This window comes from Heterocephalus glaber, unplaced genomic scaffold (genome assembly GCF_053883595.1).
Source record: "Heterocephalus glaber isolate CG9 unplaced genomic scaffold, H.glaber_assembly_v1.0 deba00000768, whole genome shotgun sequence".
NCBI lineage: Eukaryota > Metazoa > Chordata > Mammalia > Rodentia > Bathyergidae > Heterocephalus > Heterocephalus glaber.
In genome coordinates this window covers 9242826-9260895 of record NW_028258162.1, presented here as the reverse complement: position 1 = coordinate 9260895, position 18070 = coordinate 9242826, and the positions used below count along the sequence as shown (strand labels likewise).

General features: G+C 42.2%; 1 long non-coding RNA gene across 1 annotated transcript; it reads right to left on the bottom strand.

Annotated features, from left to right (window-relative positions):
• Positions 1-682: 682 nt before the first annotated feature.
• On the bottom strand, positions 683-11706 carry LOC101702967 (uncharacterized). Its single transcript, XR_205876.3, has 3 exons — positions 11416-11706; positions 9302-9404; positions 683-8186 (listed from the first exon to the last, which is right to left on the bottom strand). It is a non-coding gene; the product is annotated as an uncharacterized LOC101702967 (long non-coding RNA).
• Positions 11707-18070: the final 6364 nt, after the last annotated feature.

The following is an 18070-nucleotide window of genomic DNA, read 5'->3' as shown; positions in this document are numbered from 1 at the left end:
TACTAAGCACATGAAAAGATGTTCCATGAGTCTCTGGGAAAACGTAAATCAAAACCACAGTTAATTATAACTTCTCACCCACAGAACGGTCTATAATCAAAATCCACATATCTGTAGAGATAAGAAATAGGTTACTGGCTGCCTGTGACTGAGGGAGGGAAATGTTGGGGAAACAGAAAATGACCTAATGAGGATGAGTTTTTGGAGGGGTGATGAAAATGTTCTAAAATTGGTCATGGTGCTGATTGCCCAGCTGTGAATGTGTACAAAGAACCATGGAAGTGTATACTTTAAATGGGTGAATTGTGTTGTGGTTGGATTATGTTTCAATAAAGTTAAAATTAAAAAGTAGCAAGTGCTGCCCACTGGGTGAAGTTAGAGACCTTGTCCCTTACAGGTGGAAAGGTGACAAGGTGCAGCCACTATGGGAAATCATTGCAGATTCTCCGAGGGCTAAACAGAGCGACTGTGTGACCCAGGAATTCCACTCCTCAGTGTGTCTATGAAAACGTGTCCACACAAAACTTAGACATCAACATTCATATTTCCTCTACAAAGTGACATGGACACAGTGGAATGAATATTATCTCGTTATCGTGCTTCGTGTTGTCATATGGATGACCCCCAAAGCACTAACCTACATGAAAGAAATCAGTCCCTACACTTGTAGGGTTCCATTTATGTAAAATACTCAGAATAGGGAGATCTGTAGAGATAGAATATAGATTACAGTGAATTAGTGGTTGCCTGAGTCCAGAGGGAGCATGGGGAAGTGGGAAAGGATTACTAATGGATAAAGGGCTTCTTTTAGGAGTGACGGAACTGTTTAAAATTAGATTATTATGATAATGCTTGCACAACTCTATAAACATATCTTTAAACACTGCACATCTCAAACTGGTGTACTGCATGGCGAGTTATAAATATCAATAAACCTCTTTTAAAAGAAGGAATTAGCAGTGCGTAGTGGTGCACACCTATAATCATAACACTCATGAGGCTGAAGCAGGATGATCGCTATGAGTTTGAGGTCAACCTGGGCTATATGGTGAGTTTGAGGCTAGCCTGGACTACATGGCGAGACCTTGTCTCAAGAAAGAAAAAGAGGGCCAGGGATTTAGCTCAGTGGTTTCGCCGCCTGCTGCGCAAGCTCAAGGACTGAGAGTTCAATCCCCGGTACCAAAAAAAAAAAAAAAAGAAAGAAAAAGAAAGAAAGGAAGGAAGGAAAGAAGAGAAAGAAAGAAAAGGAAAGGAAAGGAAAAAGAGAAGAAAAGGAAGCAGTGGGCATAGTATCAACTCACAGCTGGGGTGGCTACTGGGACCAGCGTCAGTTCCCTCAGCAGCTGCCTCATGCTCTTACCTTTTCTGGTCTCTCCGGGTGTCTTCTTTGCCAGTGTCTGTTTCCGTGACCCAAAACGTTTTCCTCTCTCTGTTCTCCAAAGGCTTTTCCTTCTCTTCGCTCCTTCCTGAAAATGTCTCTTGTATTCCTTTAATGCGTCCTCTGTGTGTGTGTGTGTGTGTGTGTGTGTGTGTGTGTGTGTGTGTGTGTTGCTGGGAATTGAAGCCAGGGCCTTTGTACTGAGCTGTACCCCGGACCTGTTTTATTTTATTATTTTGAGATGGAGTCTAAATAAATTGCCCTGGCAGGACTTGAACTTGTGATCCTTCTACCTCGGCCTCCTGAAATGCTGGAATTTCAGTTGTCACCGCTGTGCGTGACTACCAGGCAGCATTTATTTCTTAAATCAGTGTTGGTCGCTTGTATATCAGTGAATGAAATCAGACCTATTTTCTCATAAAAAGCAAGTCATTAAATTTGCATCTTTAATAAATTTTATTTGATTTTATCCCATTCCCCCCTCAACCCCCCTCCCCTTCCTATGTACAAAAGCTGCATCTTGCTTTGCTCTTGGAGTGTCAGACTGCTCTAAAATTCAGGGTCTGGAGGAAGGGGGCTGCAGGACACCTGGGGTCACCTGTATAGTCCAGCCTTCCTGTTATCAGTGCTGAAGACTTCCTAGCTACACTGTATCAATTCGCTGGAATTGCACATTCCTGCGGGTCATTCTGTATATCTCCTTCAGGGAGGCATTATCACAGGCTAAATAAAATAGCGTCTGCTTAAACATTTTCGGTGCTTCCTCTATTTTTTAATCTACACAACCTCGCCTTCCCATTTCAGGCACTCACGGTGCTCCAGAGCTAAGCCTACAAAATAACACGCGCAGGCAGGGAAACGAAAACTCTCAAAATAGTTGGTGTAAAATAGCAACTCCCCCTTTTCTGAAGGGCTTTGTTTTCGACTGTGCTTTTTTTTCTTTTCCTTTTTCTTTTTTGCAGAGAGAGATTTTCGGTCTCTCTGGCTCTCCCAGTGAGGTCAGAGACATAAAAATACCACACTGTGTCATTTACTTGTACATTTTCTAAGAAGGGGATTAACTCCGCGAGCGCCTGGGCGTTCAGAGTGACTCAGGAAAGCGAGAGTCAGGCAGGGGGCAGAGACCCTGGTCCCTTCCCATCAGCCTTTGGGACCGGACTTTGTAGCCTGGCAACCAGGAGCAGGTATTGATTCGTTTCATGGATTTCTGAGTGTGATAATGAAGACCAAAGCAGAATGTTCTTGACTGTCAGTACCTTCTATCTGGCATTATTTGATACTCGGAGGGAAAAAAGTATTCAGGGAGCAAGCTTTTAACCACATTAAAAACATTACAGAAAAATCCTCTAAAGAGAAAGGAATGAATCAAGATCGAATGACCCTTACTTAATTTTTTTTAATTGAGGGGATGCCTGTCATGTGCAAGGCCCTGAGTTCAATAAATAAATGAATAAATGAATAAATAAAATGTAGGTATGGCGGTGCACCCTGGGAGGCAGAGGCAGGAGGACGGCAAGTTCACATCCCACCTGGCCAATTTAGCAACTTATTGAGGCCCTGTCTCAAAATTTAAAATGCAAAAAACACTAGGGATATAGCTGAGATGGACGCCCTAGGTTCAGTCTCTAGTACCGCAATAAATAAATACACACACTTACCATTGCAGCAGGAAACTTTTTTTTTTTTCAGTGAAGTTGAGACAAAGTCTCGCTGTACAGTTCAGGTTGGCCTCAAACTCACAGTGATCCCCCTGCCTCAGCCTCCCGAGTGCTGAGGTCACAGGCATGCGCCACCGTGTTCAGCTGGGAGACAGCATTTTTTAACAAAACCCTTTTGGATAAAAACCCATGTAATAAGGACTAATGTCCATTGAACCCTTTGTGTGCTCCAGGCCCTGTTCTAGAAACCACACAACCATTTTATAAGGTATGTAGTACCACTATCACCATTTTACAAATGAGGAAACTGAGGCATAGAATATTTAGTAAGTGGCAGGGCAGAGTCTTGAATCTAAGGCATTTGATTCAAGAAGACATTCTCTCTCTCTCTCTCTCTCTCTCTCTCTCTCTCTCTCAGTACTGGGGCTCAAACTTGCAATCCTCCTGCCTCAGCCTCTTAAGTGCTGGGATTACAGGTGTGCACCACCACAACCAGCTCTTTAGGTGCCTTTTCTGAGGGAAATTTCTGAGGGAAATATCTGAAAACCTTGCACTACAGAAAGGAGAGTATTAGTCTATAAATTATTCTATAAATTTATCTGATTGAGACAGATCTACCCTTGATTTTATTGAGATACTTGAGTGAAGAAGAGAAAATGGGCTCTTTATACATAGAGCTCTGAATGCCTTCGTTGGAAGAACAGCTGTGTTTATGCTGGTGATAACTAGAACTTTGCACTCAACTTCCTAAGAAAAGTCACATGGACTTCATCATCGGGAAAAATTTTTTGAAACTTAGAAAAGATTGATTCCTTCAGAGCTTTCTTTCTTTCTTTCTTTCTTTCTTTCTTTCTTTCTTTCTTTCTTTCTTGGTACCCACAATCGAAGTCAGGGCCTCATGCAATCACTTCATTCCAGGCACAGAAACAGTTAATTAAAATGTGTTTCAAAATTTTTAAATTATTTATTGTGTTTCTGTTCATGTTGTAACTGATAACAAAAGCTTTTTACATTTAAAACTTTTTTTGGGTACCAGGGATCAAAGTCAGGACCTTGTGCTTGCCAGGCAGGTACTGTGCTGCTGAGCTAAGTCCCAGCCCCCATTTAAGACATTTTTAAAAACCACAGACACTTGGCAAGGTGGTACACACTGATCCCAGCACTGTGGCAGGCAGAGGCAGGAGACTCGAAAATTTCAGCCCTGCCTGAGCAATTTAGCCACTCACTGAGTCCGTCTGAAAATGGAAAAGGCTGGGGCTATAGCTCAGTGCTAAGGCCCTGGGTTCAATCCTTACTACGTAAACAACCAAGCAAACAAGCAAACAAACACTGCACAGGCAAGCCATGATGCATCTGAAGCTAGAGATTCTGATTCCCTGGCTGCTGCTGTCCTGCCCCTGGCCCTGTTGAACTTAGTGACATTTGCAGTGGTTCCTGCTAGGACTCCAGGAAGACAGTAAAGGGGATTTAGAGCTCTTTTTAATATTTTAAGGAAATCAATAAAGTCATGGATCTATAAGTTTACCCAAATTAGTTAAATACCAAGTTCTTTGCTTTTATTGGACTATATCAGCACTGTGTACATCACAATGGTAATTCACTGAGCTCCCCAGAAAGGGACTATTCATTCATTTTTCTCAGAACAGGGCTCAGAACATGATAGGGCATGGTGGGAAGGAAACAGTTATTCAGTGGAGTGACTATGTGTCAACAGAAGTTCTGATTGGCTGCCAGTGACATCATAGAGATTCCTGGGATTCATTAGGTACACCAGATGGTTACCAGAATGTTATGACACGCTAGACTTGTAACAACCCACATTTTATCAGGCTAACACATAATTTACATCATCGGTAAATACAGTGACTTCATTTCTAGGTAGCAAAAATAGCAGTAAACAATGTTAAAGTGTCTATACATAATTTTCATTCTCACTTATAGGTATCAACATTTTTGCTTATTAGCATCAAAACCACAGAACTGATGTGTATAGTTTTTGTATTATTAGACTTTTGGCAATTATTTTTATCAAGAAAGAGAATTTTCAAAAAAGACAATGAAAGAATTTTCACCAAGTGTGGGAAAAGGGGTCTTTGGTGATAAGAGGGGGTAAAAATCTTTGTGTATCAGAAAAAAATGTATCACTTATCTATCAAGTATGTGATACACCACACCCTTCCTACCCATCCCATTCCTCCACCATAACTGCAAACCCGAACCCAGCTTTATCCAGGTTCCCTAGAACTTGTGACTACAAATACAATGAAGTCTTGTTTCCTTTGGTCATTAATTAATTAATCTAAGTAGGTCAAGGGGTCCTAAAAGCCAGAAAAAGGTTACTTATTGATTGGTAAGGTAGGATTCTGGTGCTCCTGTGTCCTGTTACCAAATACCTTCAAAATTCCTTTCTCAACCATCTAATGAACTTTGCATTTCTCTTTAAGTCCCTCCATACTGAAAAATGAGTTTTAACTTCCAAACCCGAAAGTGGCATCAACTTGAATTTGGGGGAAAGGAGTCTGTTTTGGGAATAGGATGTGGGTTTATTTTCTTCCTTATCTTTGTCTATATTTTACAAAGTTTCCAAATACTGAAATATGTAAATATTGCTTTTATACTTAGAGATCAAAACAAGAGAACTTATTTTTTAAATAATAGAATATAAGAGATGAAAATAAGCAAATATCTTCATAGTAGTTTGGGGGAATAGTTGAAATCCAAACTTAGGAGTCAAATGTTGTCATTCCTCTTAAGAGTAAAGTTATGTTTGCAAAGTGCTTTTGTGTACATTTTCCAGTGTATATTACTACTTATGAGACACATAGGTAAGTTACTACCTAAATGCCTGCTTCCAGGATATATAAAAGATAGGGGAATACCAGAGCATATATACATTTCCCCTGTGAACTCATTCATTTATTCAGTAAATATTGAACATCCATCCTGTTCCCAATAAAGACTAGATTCTTTGAATATAACCAAACAGATAGACATGATCCCAGCCCTCTGAGCTTACCTTCTACAGGGAGAAGATGGGGGAAAGTAAACAGGCAAAATAATTGAAACATTTTAGCACATTTAATAAAGGAGTCAGTTCCCTGTCTCCAAAGACCCCTTGAGTAAGTTGCTTACGGATCCTTACATCTAGAAGAACACACACCGTGTAGAATCGTGAGGTGGCCCAGTTAGAGGGTGTTGGAGGAAGCTGGCTGGGATTGGGGTGGGTCTGCTGTGAAATGGACGCTCTCAGAAAGTGACTGTGATCCTGCACTCACTAGGTGAGAGAGGAAAGCTTGGTATCCAGTCACACAATGGCCTTGCTTCTGTCTGTGCTCGAACAAAATTATAAAGCTGCCCAGCTTTGTCTCGTTTTGTCAGAGTTTCAGAGTTTGGTATTCAGTGAGCGTGTTTAAGTCCACGAGCAAAATAACATGACCTCGTCACAAATGCCAGGTCGGCTTCTGGAGATCAACAGCTCCTCTCTGTTCCTTTCTCTGGGAGATCGATAAAGGACCAGACAACAAATAGTCTACGTAGAAAGAGGGGTGTGTGTGTCTGTACGTGTGTGTGTGCTGATATTGAGGGATATGGTCCTGGTGACTTTTAAGTTCTCACTCATCCAGCCATTGGCACTGACAACATATGCACGCTCAGTGACCTAGCATTTGGCCAAAAAATAGTTCTAACTGTCATCTATTTATAGCTAAGATTCTCAGACACTCCAAATAGACAGAGGCCGATGCCAGTTGTGAATATAGATGATGACAACTATGATACTGGCAGAAGTTACAATAATGGCTTTGAAAACAGAAATATAATAAAATATGTGTTATTTTTTCAATATTTTCACCCTACCCACATTCACCACTCTCTCAGTTTTCTATTTTTATTAGTAAAACTATATTAGGAAGATGTTCGTGCACTGCGGATGCTGTCTTGGGTGCCATGACAACCACTTGGTCTTCATCAAGCATTTTATGTTAAGATCAGACATTTAGAAAGTTTTCCATGATGCTTAAAATGCTGGCTATATTTCACTAAGAACTTGAGATGTGGGGTTCTTACTCAGAGACCCACAAAGTTAAACTTCAGTGAGAGAATGGGAGATCAAGGATGGATTGTGGAGAAAAGCTTCATTTCTTTCACCAGAACGGGAGGCTGGGAGACCTCTATGGTTGGCAGGCAGAGTAGCCATTGCCACCACATAAATATGGGGGCCACTGGAAATGTAACAATTCTCTGGTTTCCTGGCCCTGCTACAAAGTGTGTGATCAAGAGCTATGGATTCAGTTTCCCTGTGTGGACAATGGAGAAGTTGGTCTAGAGATCCCAAAGGGCCATGCAGCTTTATGTTCCTGTGGTTGGGACTTGCCCTTCATGAGGTCATGTTCTGAAGAGACTTTGCCTTGTATTTCCTCATAGATAGAGCGGCGTGGTCAAGAGTTCATGCTTAGAATTAAACCTGGATCCAAACCCTGGCTCTGCCCACTTGTGGCTGTGTGTCCTTGTGAAATGGATCTTATAATAGTAACCACTTCATAGGGTTGTAGGGAGGATTGATATGAATTTAATTTTAGTAACTACCTCATGTGTTATATTGATGGCATGAGACAATACACATAAAACCTCTTTAGTACTGTGCTTGGCCCATCAAAAGCAATCAATACATACCAGCAAATATCAAAGACAACCTTAAGAGGCATCTTTCCCTTTGAAGTAAATACAATACACAACCAGGTAACATTATAGAACTAAAAACAAACTTTATGGTAAAATTTTAAAACCTTAAAATACAATGTATTTGCAAAATAAGAGCACCTAATGCACATATCTTGAGAGATCTCATCAGGATTTAACTTCTGTTGCCTGAGGCTAATTGGTTCGTGCCACTGTACCTTACCATTGGGATACTTCAGGCCTATGGTCCAGCTTCCTATGATTTTCTGCACAGTCACATGTATTAGTCAATCTTATGATTCTATAACACAATGCCTGAGATAATCAACTTTAAAGAGAAAAAGTTTATTTTGACTCATGGTTTCAGACATTTCAGTCCATGGTCACTTGGCCACAATGCCATCAGGCTTGTGGTGGTACCATAGTACATCCTGGCGGGAGCATGTGGTGGAGGACCTGTCACCTCATGGAAGCTAGATCAACAGAGAGAGAAAAAGATAGGAAAAGGTTGATGTCCCGATATCTAGCATTTCCACTGGCCTCCACTCAACCTCACACATGCTAAGAAAGTGTTTTACTACTGAGATATAAACCTAGCCCCATACTGTATCTTAACATTATTATGCAGTTTCTCTAAAAGTACCCTTTTCCTTGGTCTTGATTTCCTATCCAAACGCACTTACAAGTTGTACTTGCATGTTTGTCTACAGTTGCGTGCTGGTTGCCAATGTCACTATATGGTAAACCTATATTAATTAATCTCATGATTACTTCTGAACCCTGTGATTTTTAAGTCAGCTTAAAAAGGTACCGTGCACATATTTATCCACTGAGAAAATGGTAAGTTCAGACACTGTAGAAATAAGTATCCTAAGTGATATTCTTCCACAACCTCATCCAGAAGTCCCTATTAATGTAATATAAGTCCGCTCCATTTGTTCTATGGATCTACTAACTTGATTAGGACAAACAGACTTTAAAAACACACAGGTTTATTTTTCTCTCACAATGAATGCTAAGGCGAGAAAAATTTACATACTATATTATCCAAATTATCTGAGGTGAAATCATGCATAGAGACTGTAAAAAGATCAGTGGTTGCCAGGAGTTTGGGGAAAGAAGGGAGGGAGGGGAAAATTGGCATGGATTTTTAGGGCAGTGAAACTACTGTGTGACCTTGTAATGGTGCACATCTGTCATTTTACACTTGTCAAAACCCATTGAATGTACAATACAGGTTGCACCCTAATGTAAATAGCAGACTTTAGTTAATAATCGTGTACAATAATCGTCATCAGCACTGGCTTGTGGTTATCACAATTGTACCACACCAGTGCAAGGTATTAATACTAGAGGAACCCATGAGGAGGCTAGATAGTTTACGGGAAGTCTGTATTTTCTATAAAGCTAAAACCGATCAAGAAAATAAAGTCTCTCTTTTTTTTTTTGTACCAGGGATCGAACTCAGGACCTTGAGCTTGTGAAGCAGGTGGCAGAAACACTGAGCTAAATCCTCAGTCCCTAGTCTTTTTTTTTTTTAAATGCTAAGGTGAGAAGTCTAAGACATTAGGGAAATTCTGTTCCTTACCATCATTCAAGGGTCCAACTTCCTTCCAAGTGATTGTGCTGCTATCCTCAGGAAACTGTCATAGTCTCCAGGGTCAGAAATGTGTCACCGTGGAGTCCAGGTTCTGGGTGCAGGGAAGAGGGACGAGAAAATGGGGGGGGGTACGTGTATCTGCTGCCCATGGATGGAGACCCACACACTGCCCCAAGCGATATTCTATTTTAAGAATTTGATCATTTGACCTAACTGCAAGGAAGGCTGGGGAAGGTCTACATAGAGGCCCAAGAAAAAAGAACAGATTATGGTGAGTGACCAGGCATGCACACACACGCTCATGATATATATACATGCTCTTATGTGTGTGTGTATATATATATATATGCTCTCATGTATTCTTATGTATACATTATGTGCTCTTATGTATTCGCACTTTGTATAGAAGTATACATTGAAATTATTTTCATTTACAAAAAGAAAATAATATCATGGAAATATGTAAAATATTTTTTTTCAGATTTGCAATTCATTTTGGACATATTTCCATGCCTCAGAGCTACCTAATTTTTTATGACAACTAGAGATGATTCTATTTGCTGATTTGCTTAAGGTATTAATGATATCTACTCCTGAATGTGAACTTTTGTGTTGCTTCACACTTCTGTGTTTCTCATCTCCGGATTGGCCCAGGTCCTTTCATTGTATGTTCTTGCCCAGGATACATGGCTCATGCCTGACATCTCAGCACTCAGAAGGCTGAGGCAGGAGGATGACAAGTTGGAGACCAGCCTAGGCTACATAGCAAGTTCAGGGTCACCCTGGATCACACAGTAAGACCTTGTCTCAACCTCCCCAAAAAGACAACTAACATTGCGTAGGCTGCGTCTCCTTGTTAAAATTAAGTAATATGTAGTGAAATAATCTGAACAATTTTCATTGGTTTCACTTATGACTTTTAATTAAATGTCTAATGAAGCCATGGTTTTGTGATTTACCATTTGCTGTTATGGTCCCTCTGGGACACAGATGAGATGAGAGTGTGACATCATGCTAGGACTGCACCTATCTTGGTTACCAAGGCGTTCCCAGAACCCAGACCTGAACCCCCACCTAGGAGAGACTCAAATTAGCTGAATGTGGAATGTATGAACAACAAGGTATTTCAGGGATAATTTGTAAAGCAGAATGATTTCATCAAATTCATGAAAAGCCCTACCTTTTGCACGTTTCAAAAAAAGTGTGAATTTTTTCAACAAAAAAGTATAAAATCAAAGACGGCAGTTAGTTTAAAACTCAGTACATCTCTTCAATTTTGAGGAGATAAGACATTTTTTCACTTGTTTTATTTTTTTGTATTTTAAATAACACATGTTTGTGATACATAATGATAACATTCACTGTGGGAAGTTGGTACATGTACACAACACATCTTAATTCTTTTTACGTCCCCTTCCCCTCCCAAGAAATGTTATCTTCGTTTTGAAAGTTGAAAAATACAAAACAGTGCCTCCTTTAAAGGAAAGATTTAGATCTACTTAGGCTTTCCTTTGTAAAATTTTCAGCGATCATTTGATCTACAATATAGTCCAAATATGTATCATCATGTGTATATGGTATACTACTGCAATTGCAGTTAGTCTATTTTTCCTCAAAAAATCAAGATCAAGGGCAGGCCATGTAGCTCAGTGGTACAGTGCCTACTTAGCATGAGCAAGACCCTAAGTTCAGTGCATCACACACATACACACATACACACACACCCCAAATGAAAAAACCCTAGATGATATACTAAATGTTGAAAACTGTTTTTTGGGCATATAACGTAATACAAAAAAGGCAGATTTGTAGGCCTTTGCTCAAGGATTTCATACTCAGTGTACTCGGAGAACTAGCCTCAAATCAAGAAAACAAACACAATGAGCCCACTGAAGAAATTTTCATTTATACCGATATTTCACTCAATTGTGTCACCACATTGACCACTGTTAGTAATAAGAACAATATACGTTGAGGAGGTTTTAGTGCTGAGGATGGGACTCGGGGCCTGGAACATGCTCTGCACATGCTCTACCCCGAGAGGCACCTGCAGCCCTAATGTACACTTAGTATGAATACACTTATGCCACATTTGTGCGTACCTGGGAGTGCTATTGCAAAGGGATCCATTCCAGAGCTTTCGTCCTAAATTCCTTCCCCATCAGATCATGCAATCTCAGGACAGGTCAGCAGAGATCCGTAGAGCGTCCTTCGCGTCATGGTAGCTAAAATTAAAGTCACTGATTACCCTGCGCATTCCTGGAGGTCTCCAGAGGGCGGGTCATGGAAACAGCTGAGGACTCCGTGTAACAACCCCCGGTGATTCGGCCGAGGTCTATTATTAGAGTAAGCCCGGTGTGCTAGCTGTGCAAGGAGGCTATTAGATCATGCCCTTGGATGAGGAAGGGGAACGGAAAGGGAATGTGAGTCGCTGACACTCCCTCCCTGTCCAAACTGTACTCGTCACAGTCCAAATGTAGGGTCAGACGGCCTGGCCAGCGCTCGGAGGCGTGGACTCCGTGCGTCTGCTGCCGGCCGAGCTTCTGTGAGGGAACTCAGCTCCCTGCTCTCTCTAAAGTGCAAGCGGAAGAAAGGAAGAAACGCCCACGACTCCAAGGAAAGTCCCGAGGCCTCAGTAAACCCTCGCACCTCTTTTCCTCAGAGCTTCTGCCCCATTATTTCACTCTGACTTCCAACGTGATTGCTGTATTGTTGAGATTTTTAAGCACCAGGAAGGACACGGTAGTTTTCCGATTTGGTCTGGGTGATAATTAATATCTTACCTTTCAAGGCCCTCGTTCGGAGACAAGCAACTGCCAGCAGTGTGGAGGGGATCCCAGCAGACGCCAGCGAGAGCACAGAGCAGAGCAAATCAACGGCGGTGCAGTCGAAGTAGGATCCGTCTTCGCCCCAGTACCCAGCACAGGGCTCCTAAGTCCCCGGTAATTTTCTTAGCGACAACAGTGGTAGAAGCATCTTGTGCCATGATGTTTGCTCTCGTACAAAGTTGGTGAAACCCTCAGAATTTCCTGATGACAGCAGTGTCTGTTTCCATTCGTTTAGACCAGGGGTGCTAAAGGGGTGATTTAGGGCGGGCCCCCACGTACCAGCAGAGAGACCATGTGGCTACGGCATTAGAGGGCCAGGACCTCCATGTTCATACACAACCTCCAGGAAAGGGGCGAGGGGACAGCACCATTCCAGCGCTTGGGGAGGCTGACGCAAGAAGGTCACCAGTTTGAGACCAGCCTGGGCAATTCAGCAAGGCTCTGCCTCAAAATGAAATACATTTTAAAAGGGCAGCTGGGGATACAGCTCAGCATGAAGGTCCTGGGTTCAATCCCCAGTACCACCAAAAAACACGAGAGGAAAGAGTGAGGAGAAAGAGAAAGGAGGGAAGAAAGAGCCTCCACAGACACGCGGGACAGTGCAGGCTGACACGCTTCCCGCGTGAACGTGTGGCAGCGCCAGGTGGCAGGGAGAGAAGGCCAGGAAGGCCTGGGTCTCCTGCGTGCCTGGGCCTCGCCATCTGTTCATCTTGTCACCCAGAAGGTAAAACAGATCTTAAAACTTAGGGCTTCTCTCTTCGGAGATAAGCTGCTTCTCCAACTTCCGCTGCTGACGGCATAAGCCTTCCTCCTCTCTCCTCAGCTCAGGTGAGCAGTGGAAGAGCAGTGCCCTGCCCGGAAGTAGCCCATGGGCCTGAGAGGAAGCGCGGCCTGGGGTCAGGCTCTGTTTCCACGAGGAAGAGGGCCGTGATGGCAAAGGGATGTGCTTGTCTGGCGTCTCACTGCGTTTCTCCTTTCTCTTCCTCAGTATGAAAGCCCTTGCCCACCTGAGCGAGGTGACGCAGAGGTCAGAGGAGGGCCCTCCAGCTCGTTCAGAACCTGCTCTCAATAAACCCTTTCCTTTTCACAAAGCAGATGGCCGCCCGTTTTTCTGGGAGTGGCCAGTCGGTAACAATGTGGATGTTCATCTGGGTCTTCCCGACAAAACAGTAAACATGCACAGAAACCTTCTGTCTTGCTTTGAGGGTGTGAGTAGAAAGGAAAAGCTTGGTTTTCCTTCATCAACAGCAACAAAAAGAACTTTGAAAATGAAAGTCATAGTCCTCGCCGGAAATGGCGGCATGTACTCATCATTTCAGCACTTGGGAGGCTCTGGCAGGAGGATCACAAGTTAGAGACCAACCTGACTAATTTAGCAGGACCCTATCTCCAAATAAAAAATAAAAAAGGGCTGCGAATGTAGCTCAGTGCAAAGGCCCTGGGTTCAACCAACAATGCTGGAAAGAAAAAGTCATAGTCCTAAATGTACCAGGAATTACAAACTTTACTTCATCATCATTCGAAATCCCTGTGAAGGAGAGACATTGTCAAAGGTGGAAAGAAACAATAAAAGTTGGAAGCATAGCACTTAAAGGAAGTAACCTTCTTGTGTAGTAGCATTCTTGCATACTTTTCTCATGTTATTCTTGTGATGAGATGATGAATTAGTGGCTATTATGAGGATGCTTGCTGAGTGACCCCCTGTCACTTGTGCCCTGATGGAAACTATAGAAGCACCAAGTTCAGGTCTGTTGAACTCTAACAGTTGTTCTCTTAAATAGCAAGTTCTACAAATTGACTACATATTGGTTCAGCTCAATTACCCTACAATCTTTGGCCTACAATGTGAAATCTCATATAAAAACAGGTCAAAGCCCAAAGTCCTGCCTTTACAAGAAACTTGCAAGGACTCACTGTTAGGTGCAGGCACTGGGCCCCTGTGCTTCCTGTGTCTTCTCACTGAATCCTGCCACAACCAGTTTCTACATGCAACTTAGTGAGGTGCAGAGTTGAAGGTCAGAGCCACACATGTGGGAAGGTAGGGTTTGAACCTGGGTCTGTTGGTCTAGCTCCAGACCATGCGGCTTCCCCAGATGGATTTGTATACAGATGAAGTTCAGCAGAAAAGTAGCACTCTAGTAGTTGTCTTCGTCTGTTTTCTGGTGCTATAACCGAGTGCTCTAGGCTGGGTAATTTATAAAGTATAAGGGCTTATTTGCCTTGTGGTTCATGGAGCTGGGAGGTCCAAAGTTGGATGACTGCTTCCTTCTTACTGAGAGGGACCCTGCAGCGTTCCAAGGTGGCACAGGGCATCGCAGGGTGCAACAGCAGATGTGCTAACTTGCATCTCTTGACCACTTCTTTTTGGTACAGGGATCAAACTCGGGACCATCCCCATTCCTAACTTGCCTCTCTTCTCCTCTTCTTAGAAAGCCACTAACACCATCCTGAGGCCCCACCCTCATGACTTCACCTAACCCCAATTACTCCTCAAAGGCTCCACCACCAAATAACATTAGCTGATGACTTTGGAGATTAAGCCTCAACATAACTGTAATGGAACATTCAGGCCCCAGCACTAGTTTCTGCTCCTGCATTGTAAGTATAATGTCTAAGTATCTTGGAGGCACCTGGTTTTTTCAGATAAGTGCCCAGGTACCCTGCTAACTGTGGGCTCAGGGCACGGGTACAAATGGAAGCCCGAATGCATATGACTAAACTCTGGAATATAAACCATGTCACCTCCTCATTACCTAGACAACGGTTGATCTTTCACCCAGATGGGCGTATCTCTATGAAGATCTGGGAGACCAGATTTCCATCTGCAGATCTTCACCTCCTGAGCTTTACAAGCCATGGGGGGGCCTCGCAGCACACGCTTGCCCCCTCTTCCCTCAGCAGGAAGGATCTCATGCTGGGCCTCCAGTCTATCAGTGTCTGTCAGTCTACTGTGCATCACCAGCCAAGGTCCTGCCCTCGAGCGGAAGCACCCAAGGAAGGGGCTGGGGCAACTCTGTCAGTCAGCTTGAGGCCATTTGGTCAGGAGAAGATGGGGCTCAGTGGAACTTTGCAGCATGGCCTAGAGCGGGGTGGGCTTGGGTAGGTGCCCACTCAGAGGCTGCCACCGGAGGGAAATCCAAGCCATGTCCCCCTGTGGGGCCTGGGGCAGCAGGTACTGCCTGTAGCCTCAAAGCCAAATTCAACGACGTATCCCTCAAGCATCCAGCACGCCTTTTTAAAACGAATTCCTGTCTTTTAACATTGTCTAAGTTGAACTTAAGTCCAATGCTTAAATCCTAGCAATAATTTTTGCATATTTCTTTTCCCTTCACAGTCTTCTACCACTTCACACTGCTACAAAGCCCCACAAGCCACATTCTCCTCCAAAAGAAAGAAAACGCTCAGCTCCATTCCTCTGGCTTCCCTTCCTCCCTTTCTTTTCCTTACTTTCCTTTGTTCTCCTAGCTTTTTATTATATGAACCCACTTAGCTTTCCTTACAAAAAAATTCCTTCCTGCTTCCAGCTCTGGCTGCGCTCAGTTGAAGACTTTGAGGATATTAATTAGGGCTGAGGGCGGAGGAGGTGTCAGGAGAAAGAGATTGGGCAAAGAGTGTATTTCTGGGGTGGGAAGCTGGATGAGCTAGGATGTTGATGTAGAAAGATCAACTTTCTTGGCTAGAATCTAAAAAGATATTTGAAAATAAGACTCAGGCAGGCTCCAAAATGTTTTAAATATATTTTTTCTTTGGGGAAAGAAAGTGTACACTGAAAATCTTATTTATAAAATTAAAATTCATGGAAGTCATTTATATATGATAACTTTCCAGAAATATGTTTGCTTGCTTTTACTGCTGTGTTTGATTTCTTGCCTGCTCTGCTTTTTTATCTTTGTTTTGTTTTTCAAATGACAACAACACAAAAATCATTCTCAAAAGCCAAATGTATTTCTAACACTCCAGGATGTTCAGGTTGGGCAGCCCTAAGTATATATTACAACACTGAGAAAGAAGTACTAACAGAAACTTCAGTTTGTCTTAAGTTCAAAAGAGTAGCAGTTTTTCTTGTGAATTTTGAACATTCTTCTAAATTTAAAAATAACTACCAGATTGATTGCATCGGCACTTAGCTTACCTGAATGTTAACATTTTAAATAAAAATACCATTTTCCTTGAGATATATGCTTTCAAAGCTTGGTGGATGAATAAGTGAGCTTGCTGAATTACATTTCTCTACCCAGGGAACAACTGTGGAATTTCATTTTGAATGCTATTAAGCAGATTGATCAATAGGAGTATGATTGATAGATAAAATTTTAAGAATATATTGCCTCCATAAAATAAGGTCTACTTGTCTTCTTTGAAAGTTTTAATCTGTGTTTTGAGGGAAAATTCATGTATCTGTTATAGGTTTCTTATGAAAGTGCTAAGAGGGGACGTCCAACTCCATAAAATGAAGCCAAAGGCAACATTTTTCGGTAAGTGTAAGAACAAAGCGCCTTAGTGCAGGCTCATCGAGATGGCACTGCTCTTGTGGGCTGTTTGGCTAATTCTAGAGTGAGCGGTAATATACATTTCCATCAGCAATTTTGGGCCTGTAATGTTGCAATAACTAGACCTTCAGATGTGAATGCACCGGGATTCTCATGTGAATCATCCGTACACTTCCTTCAAAGAGTGGTCTCTGCAGTTTTTGAATAGCTTCTCTACTAAAGGTGACACTCAGTGGGTGGCTGAGTTTTGAGGCCTGTTGTCCCAACCAAGTGGACCAGGGTCAAAAAAGTTCTTAACCATGACCATATTGCATTCAGTACTTGGCATCTTCATTGTTTGGAAAGCCTGACAAGTTCTGAAAACCATCAACAAAGCTTAGAGCACAGAATGTTAGAACTGCTCAGTAATTGTCCCCTGAATTTGGTACTAATCATATCCTTTCATATACTATATTTAATTCTGGGCTTTGCATCTAAAAGAAGACAGAAAACTTGGAGAAAGTTTAAAGGAAAGCCATAAAAATGATTAAAGGTTTGGGAAACAAGCCCCATGTGGAAAGCTTGGAGAGGCTTCGCATCTTCTGCCTGTGGTAGAAAACTTGAGCTCCAACTTGCTGGTTTTCAACTTCAGATGGCCACTGTCTTTGCCACCATATAGAAAGAATTTAAGTTAAACATGAAAAATCCTGAAAATAAAAATGATTTACAAAAGAGCCCACAGGAAAATCCCTTTGGAAAAGACCATTAGAAATACGGTAGATTTTAAAAGTAGATCTAACACAGGATCCAGGAATCCCACTTCTGGATATCTATCCAGGGGAATTAAAATCAGCATGCTGATAAAGTATTTGCACGTCCATGTTTACTCACAAAGACTAAGACATGAAATTAGCCCGGGTGCCCATCAATAGGTGAGTGGCTAAAGACAATGTAGCATATATATGCAGTGAAGTACTGTATTGTTCAGCCATTAAAAAAAAATGCAATCCTGTCATTTTCAGTGAAATGGATCAACTGTGGGACATTATAGTAAGTACATTAAGCCAGACATGTTCACTTGGAAAGGGGAACTCTTCAAAACGTTGACTTCAAAGTAAAACAGTGATTACTACAGATTGGGAAAGATGTAGGAGGAGGAGAGAGTGGAAGAAGGGTGTTTGGATTTGAAGTGTGTGCTCTGTGCAATCAGGGAAACATCAACAGAACCCATTCACGCGTAGGAGGAAGATGTTAAGAATAAAGAGGTGGGGCAGACGGGCAGGAGGAGGGAAGGAGGAAGGAGAGAGGAGGAAGAGAAAAGAAGTAGGGTGACATTTAGTAGATAGAAGATTGCCTTGGTGCTAAAAGAATAGTCCACAGCCTCTTGAAAGTTCTTTCTGTCTCATTCCCAGTTATTTAAACGCATGGATATGGTTTTCTCAGTATCCATTAATTGAGTT